General features: G+C 64.0%; 2 non-coding genes across 2 annotated transcripts; both read left to right on the forward strand.

Annotated features, from left to right (window-relative positions):
- The first annotated feature begins 4,201 nt into the window (after positions 1-4,201).
- On the forward strand, positions 4,202-6,016 carry LOC139945633 (small subunit ribosomal RNA). Its single transcript, XR_011787108.1, has one exon. It is a non-coding gene; the product is annotated as a small subunit ribosomal RNA (ribosomal RNA).
- A 639-nt stretch (positions 6,017-6,655) lies between these two features.
- LOC139945654 (5.8S ribosomal RNA) lies at positions 6,656-6,812 on the forward strand. Its single transcript, XR_011787128.1, has one exon. It is a non-coding gene; the product is annotated as a 5.8S ribosomal RNA (ribosomal RNA).
- The last annotated feature ends 387 nt before the right edge of the window (positions 6,813-7,199 follow it).

Genomic DNA, 7,199 nt, shown 5'->3' on the forward strand with positions numbered 1-7,199 from the left:
GGTCCTGCACGCTGGCAAATCGTCCCGCCCGTGGCAGTAGGAAGCGGGCCCGGCTCTGTCGGGTTGCACGGGCGGGTAAACGCTTCCGACGGCAGGGCTCCCCGGTCCTGCACGCTGCTCCGTCAAGGGAACCGGAGCTGGGCTTGGACCCCCAACCCCACCGGGTAGATCGAGGGGCCCGTGGGGCCTCGGTGGCTAATGAACGGCGGTGCTACCAACCGGGCACGCCGACAAATCGTCCCGCCCGTGGCAGTAGGAAGCGGGCCCGGCTCTGTCGGGTTGCACGGGCGGGTTAACGCTTCCGACGGCAGTGCCTGCCAGCCAGGCACGCTGCTCCGTTAAGGGAACCGGAGCTTGGTTTGTACAAGTTGGCCTTTCTCGGTGAAAGTGACCACCGGGCGGGACGAAAATCAGGCCGTGGCAGACGGCAGGAAATCGGCAAAACACGCTCCCGGAGAAAGTCGGCCTTCTGTCCTCGGACTTTGGCCAAAAAGTGGCCCATAACACGGACAGATAGGCCAGTTCTACGAGTTCGCGAAAAATGGCTCGAGTTCGGAGGCAAAAAGTCCTCAAGAGGTACGGTAGGCTGACAGCGGCGCCCGCTGCGTTCCGAGAACGGTCGAGTTCAGAGCTGAGGCGTCTCGTGGGTCTGGAGACCCACGAGGGGGTTGGTGACCAAACCGAGAGACCCTTTTTGGGCCCAGAGTCCGGCGGATGGGGAGGGGTAAGAGGGTGCCACCAGTCCTCAACCTGCTGGGGCTACTATAGGGGGGTGAGAACAAAAATCTGGGGTCGGCCAAATGAAAAGTTGCCAAAACAGTGTAAAGCAATGGGAAATCGGCTCACCGTGGCGGGACGAGCGATTTAGTGGGGCTCCTGGAGCCGGCAACCCACCCCCTGACGGGCGGCGGCGACGGAAGAAGGGAACGTGAGCTGAGATATCGAGCGGGCCGGGCAGTCGGGTCCACCGGTCCAGGGTCGCTCCGTACGGCAGGGCTCCCCGGCCCTGCACGCTGACAAATCGTCCCGCCCGTGGCAGTAGGAAGCGGGCCCGGCTCTGTCGGGTTGCACGGGCGGGTAAACGCTTCCGACGGCAGGGCTCCCCGGCTCTGCACGCTGACAAATCGTCCCGCCCGTGGCAGTAGGAAGCGGGCCCGGCTCTGTCGGGTTGCACGGGCGGGTAAACGCTTCCGACGGCAGGGCTCCCCGGCTCTGCACGCTGACAAATCGTCCCGCCCGTGGCAGTAGGAAGCGGGCCCGGCTCTGCCGGGTTGCACGGGTGGGTAAACGCTTCCGACGGCAGGGCTCCCCGGCCCTGCACGCTGGCAAATCGTCCCGCCCGTGGCAGTAGGAAGCGGGCCCGGCTCTGTCGGGTTGCACGGGCGGGTAAACGCTTCCGACGGCAGGGCTCCCCGGCTCTGCACGCTGACAAATCGTCCCGCCCGTGGCAGTAGGAAGCGGGCCCGGCTCTGCCGGGTTGCACGGGTGGGTAAACGCTTCCGACGGCAGGGCTCCCCGGCCCTGCACGCTGGCAAATCGTCCCGCCCGTGGCAGTAGGAAGCGGGCCCGGCTCTGTCGGGTTGCACGGGCGGGTAAACGCTTCCGACGGCAGGGCTCCCCGGCTCTGCACGCTGACAAATCGTCCCGCCCGTGGCAGTAGGAAGCGGGCCCGGCTCTGCCGGGTTGCACGGGTGGGTAAACGCTTCCGACGGCAGGGCTCCCCGGCCCTGCACGCTGACAAATCGTCCCGCCCGTGGCAGTAGGAAGCGGGCCCGGCTCTGTCGGGTTGCACGGGCGGGTAAACGCTTCCGACGGCAGGGCTCCCCGGCTCTGCACGCTGACAAATCGTCCCGCCCGTGGCAGTAGGAAGCGGGCCCGGCTCTGTCGGGTTGCACGGGCGGGTAAACGCTTCCGACGGCAGGGCTCCCCGGCCCTGCACGCTGCTCCGTCAAGGGAACCGGAGCTGGGCTTGGACACCCCCAACCCCCGCCGGGTAGATCGAGGGGCCCGCGGGGCCTCGGTGGCTAGCGAACGGCGATGCTGCCAGCCGGGCACGCCGACAATTCACCCCGCCCGTGGCAGTAGGAAGCGGGCCCGGCTCTGTCGGGTTGCACGGGCGGGTAAACGCTTCCGACGGCAGGGCTCCCCGGCCCTGCACGCTGCTCCGTCAAGGGAACCGGAGCTGGGCTTGGACACCCCCAACCCCCGCCGGGTAGATCGAGGGGCCCGCGGGGCCTCGGTGGCTAGCGAACGGCGGTGCTGCCAGCCGGGCACGCCGACAATTCACCCCGCCCGTGGCAGTAGGAAGCGGGCCCGGCTCTGTCGGGTTGCACGGGCGGGTAAACGCTTCCGACGGCAGGGCTCCCCGGCCCTGCACGCTGCTCCGTCAAGGGAACCGGAGCTGGGCTTGGACACCCCCAACCCCCGCCGGGTAGATCGAGGGGCCCGCGGGGCCTCGGTGGCTAGCGAACGGCGATGCTGCCAGCCGGGCACGCCGACAATTCACCCCGCCCGTGGCAGTAGGAAGCGGGCCCGGCTCTGTCGGGTTGCACGGGCGGGTAAACGCTTCCGACGGCAGGGCTCCCCGGCCCTGCACGCTGCTCCGTCAAGGGAACCGGAGCTGGGCTTGGACACCCCCAACCCCCGCCGGGTAGATCGAGGGGCCCGCGGGGCCTCGGTGGCTAGCGAACGGCGGTGCTGCCAGCCGGGCACGCCGACAATTCACCCCGCCCGTGGCAGTAGGAAGCGGGCCCGGCTCTGTCGGGTTGCACGGGCGGGTAAACGCTTCCGACGGCAGGGCTCCCCGGCCCTGCACGCTGCTCCGTCAAGGGAACCGGAGCTGGGCTTGGACACCCCCAACCCCCGCCGGGTAGATCGAGGGGCCTCGGTGGCTAATGAACGGCGGTGCTGCCAGCCGGGCACGCCGACAATTCACCCCGCCCGTGGCAGTAGGAAGCGGGCCCGGCTCTGTCGGGTTGCACGGGCGGGTAAACGCTTCCGACGGCAGGGCTCCCCGGCCCTGCACGCCGCTCCGTCAAGGGAACCGGAGCTGGGCTTGGACACCCCCAACCCCCGCCGGGTAGATCGAGGGGCCCGCGGGGCCTCGGTGGCTAGCGAACGGCGGTGCTGCCAGCCGGGCACGCCGACAATTCACCCCGCCCGTGGCAGTAGGAAGCGGGCCCGGCTCTGTCGGGTTGCACGGGCGGGTAAACGCTTCCGACGGCAGTGCCTGGCCAGCCAGGGCCTGCGATAGGCGAGGGGCTTGGGCAACCCCTCGCGGCAGGATCATACCGAGGGAGAGAGGTAGGGAGAGAGACCGAGGGTAGGGTAGGACAGCCGGGGTGTGGCAAACCCCGGCACGGGTCCGCCGACCTTGTTGTCGTGGTGTAGCACGGAAGGCGCCGTCGAATTTATGCGTGCCGAAGACGGTCTCCCCTAGCGGGGGACCGTGTCGGCACTACCGGACTGGTCCGTCGCAGTGCGCGGGGTGTGGACCGTGCCGTCTCGTTCCCTAAGCGGGAGTGGACGGTGCCGTCTCGCACCCCGGGGCGGATCCCGGACCCAATGGCATTCAGTGAAGCCCGCATGGGCGCGAGAGGCCGACCGGACCGGGGAAAACGGCCCCGGCCCGTTACGCCAAGCGCTAGCGGGACCCCCCTGGCATCCCAGTTGCCGAAGCGTAGGTTGAGCACTTTCCCGAACCCGGGCAACCACACCGGCCGGGCGGGCCTCCACGGCCCACCCATTCCCGGGCGATTGATGGGGGACGGCGGCGGACGACACACGCCCCGGCGAATCTGATTTCTATCCCCCTGGCGATTCGAACGAGAGAACTAGAGAGAAGGGGCGACGGGAGCTGACCCGCAGGCTGGTACGAGCACCGTAGACTCGCGCCTTGGCCACGCGCTTCTGCTCCCGGGACCCGAAACGTGTGTGTGTGTGTGCGTGGCAAGGGGACCGGACCATGCTTGGGCTGGTACGAGCACCGTAGACTCGCGCCTTGGCCCGCAGGGTAAACGGGACCGGATTGTGCTTGGGCTGGTACGAGCACCGTAGACTCGCGCCTGGGCCCGCACTTCTGCTCCCCCCGGGAACCGAACCGAAACATTTGGTGAAACGGATCGCCGGCTCGAGCGCCCCGAGCCCGGCAGAATCCGCTCGGTCCGAGCGAGCCCCGCTCGCCGGCCGCAGCACGAGGTGCTACCTGGTTGATCCTGCCAGTAGTCATATGCTTGTCTCAAAGATTAAGCCATGCATGTCCAAGTACAAGCTTTCAAAAGCGAAACTGCGGATGGCTCATTAAATCAGTTATGGTTCCTTGGAGCGCATCCCCTTACATGGATAACTGTGGTAATTCTAGAGCTAATACATGCAATCAAGCGCCGACCTTACGGGAGGCGTGCTCTTATTAGGAACAAGACCAACCCGGGTCCGCCCGGCTCCGTTGGTGAACTCTGGATAACCTGGCCGATCGCACGGTCTCTGCACCGGCGACGGATCCTTCGAATGTCTGCCCTATCAACTTTCGATGGTACGTTATGCGCCTACCATGGTCGTAACGGGTAACGGAGAATCAGGGTTCGATTCCGGAGAGGGAGCTTGAGAAACGGCTACCACATCCAAGGAAGGCAGCAGGCGCGCAAATTACCCACTCCCGACACGGGGAGGTAGTGACGAAAAATAGCAATACAGGACTCTTTCGAGGCCCTGTAATTGGAATGAGTACACTTTAAATCCTTTAACGAGGATCTATTGGAGGGCAAGTCTGGTGCCAGCAGCCGCGGTAATTCCAGCTCCAATAGCGTATATTAAAATTGCTGCAGTTAAAAAGCTCGTAGTTGGATCTTGGGCGCAGGCTGGCGGTCCGCCGCAAGGCGCGCCACTGCCCGCCTGGCCTTCCTCTCGGTCTCCGCCCGGTTCTCTTGACTGAGTGCCGGGCGCGGCCGAAACGTTTACTTTGAAAAAATTGGAGTGTTCAAAGCAGGCCGTGAGCCTGGACAGCAGAGCATGGAATAATGGAATAGGACCTCGGTTCTATTGCGTTGGTTTTCGGAACTCGAGGTAATGATTAAGAGGGACTGACGGGGGCATTCGTATTGCGGTGTGAGAGGTGAAATTCTTGGATCGCCGCAAGACGACCGACTGCGAAAGCATTTGCCAAGAATGTTTTCATTAATCAAGAACGAAAGTTAGAGGTTCGAAGGCGATCAGATACCGCCCTAGTTCTAACCATAAACGATGCCGACTGGCGATCCGCCGGCGTTACTCCAATGACGCGGCGGGCAGTCTGCGGGAAACCAAAGTCTTTGGGTTCCGGGGGAAGTATGGTTGCAAAGCTGAAACTTAAAGGAATTGACGGAAGGGCACCACCAGGAGTGGAGCCTGCGGCTTAATTTGACTCAACACGGGGAAACTCACCCGGCCCGGACACAGTGAGGATTGACAGATTGAGAGCTCTTTCTTGATTCTGTGGGTGGTGGTGCATGGCCGTTCTTAGTTGGTGGAGCGATTTGTCTGGTTAATTCCGATAACGAACGAGACTCTGGCTTGCTAAATAGTCGCGCCGGCCGCCGAGCCGGGCGCTGACTTCTTAGAGGGACAAGTGGCGTTCAGCCACGCGAGATTGAGCAATAACAGGTCTGTGATGCCCTTAGATGTTCGGGGCCGCACGCGCGCTACACTGAAGGGATCAGCGGGTGATCGTCCTTGTCTGGAAGGCCTGGGCAATCCGCTGAACCCCCTTCGTGCTTGGGATAGGGAATTGCAATTGTCTCCCTTAAACGAGGAATTCCCAGTAAGCGCGAGTCATCAGCTCGCGTTGATTACGTCCCTGCCCTTTGTACACACCGCCCGTCGCTACTACCGATTGAATGGTTTAGTGAGATCCTCGGACGGGCCGCGGCGGGGCGCCTCTGGCGCCTCGCTCGTGCGCCCGGAAGACGATCGAACTTGATCATTTAGAGGAAGTAAAAGTCGTAACAAGGTTTCCGTAGGTGAACCTGCGGAAGGATCATTAACGAGGAACGAAACAAGGACCCGCGCCGGGTCCACAGCGCGGGGACCCCGCCTGACACGGCCGCTCCATGTACATGTCCACGCCGATCCCGAAACGAAGGAAATAACAAAACGACAACAAATATATATATATATAAAAATCTGGCAAAAAAATGTTGCGTTTGTTTGACGGAGGAGGGCGGAGGGATCGGGTGGAAAGTGCGGTCTGGCGGGGCTCCCCCAGTGACGTCTCCGGATGTGTTTCGCGGGAGTGGCCCATGTGCCGGCATCCGAGACCGGACAAGTTGCACCGCGGAGCTCCCCCTGCCCTGTCCGCGGCGGGGTTTGGGGTGCGGGCTCTGGATGGCTGCGCCTGGTCTGTTGGATCCACCGGGGGCCCTGGGACGCCGGGGCCTGGCCTTAAATGCGACCTAGTGGGGGCGGGCAGGGAAGACACGGCGTAATAGAGGCCCGCCGTACTCTCCCACCCCCACAAACGGGCGGCTGCTCCCGTCGTGGGCGGGGCGGAGCGATCGAGTCATCTCGCGCCGTCCCGCGGACTGTGACCATATTTCCCCGCGCCCGAGACCACGGGGCGCGGGACGATAAACCCACTCATTGGTGATCGAACGAACAAGAAGCGAATTTCCAAGAGTTAGACAATTCTTGGCGGTGGATCACTCGGCTCGTGCGCCGATGAAGAACGCAGCCAGCTGCGTGAATCAGTGTGAATTGCAGAACGCAGTGATCATCGGCCTTTCGAACGCACATGGCGGCCCGGGCCCCCCGCGGCCCGGGCCTCGTCCGCCTGAGGGTCGTGAGTACAGATAGAAATCGCCGTGCCGGAGTCCGCGGATACACTCGCGGTGCCCGGGTATACCACGGTGCGAGAGCGACGGCCGGCAGCCGCGAGGAGAAGCAGTTGGTTGTTCTCCCCGCGAGGATTAATGGCTGCAGGCGTCAGATCGGGTAATGCCTTTGTGGAATACACACGAGAACTCTCCCGAAGGGGCACAGAAACCCCCTCTCCAACACGTCCCGCCTTGAAGCGTTGGCGGCAGCACCGGCTCGGCGCTGTCCGTTGTGCTCGGAGGCGCGGGCGACCCGCCGGAGTGTAAACGAGGAACCCCAACCCTGGCAAAGGGAGGAAACCCGCCGTGGCGTGGTCGGTCTCGGTCTGCCCCCATTGTCTGTATGGGCGACCG

This window comes from Asterias amurensis, chromosome 12 (assembly GCF_032118995.1).
Source record: "Asterias amurensis chromosome 12, ASM3211899v1".
Lineage (NCBI taxonomy): Eukaryota > Metazoa > Echinodermata > Asteroidea > Forcipulatida > Asteriidae > Asterias > Asterias amurensis.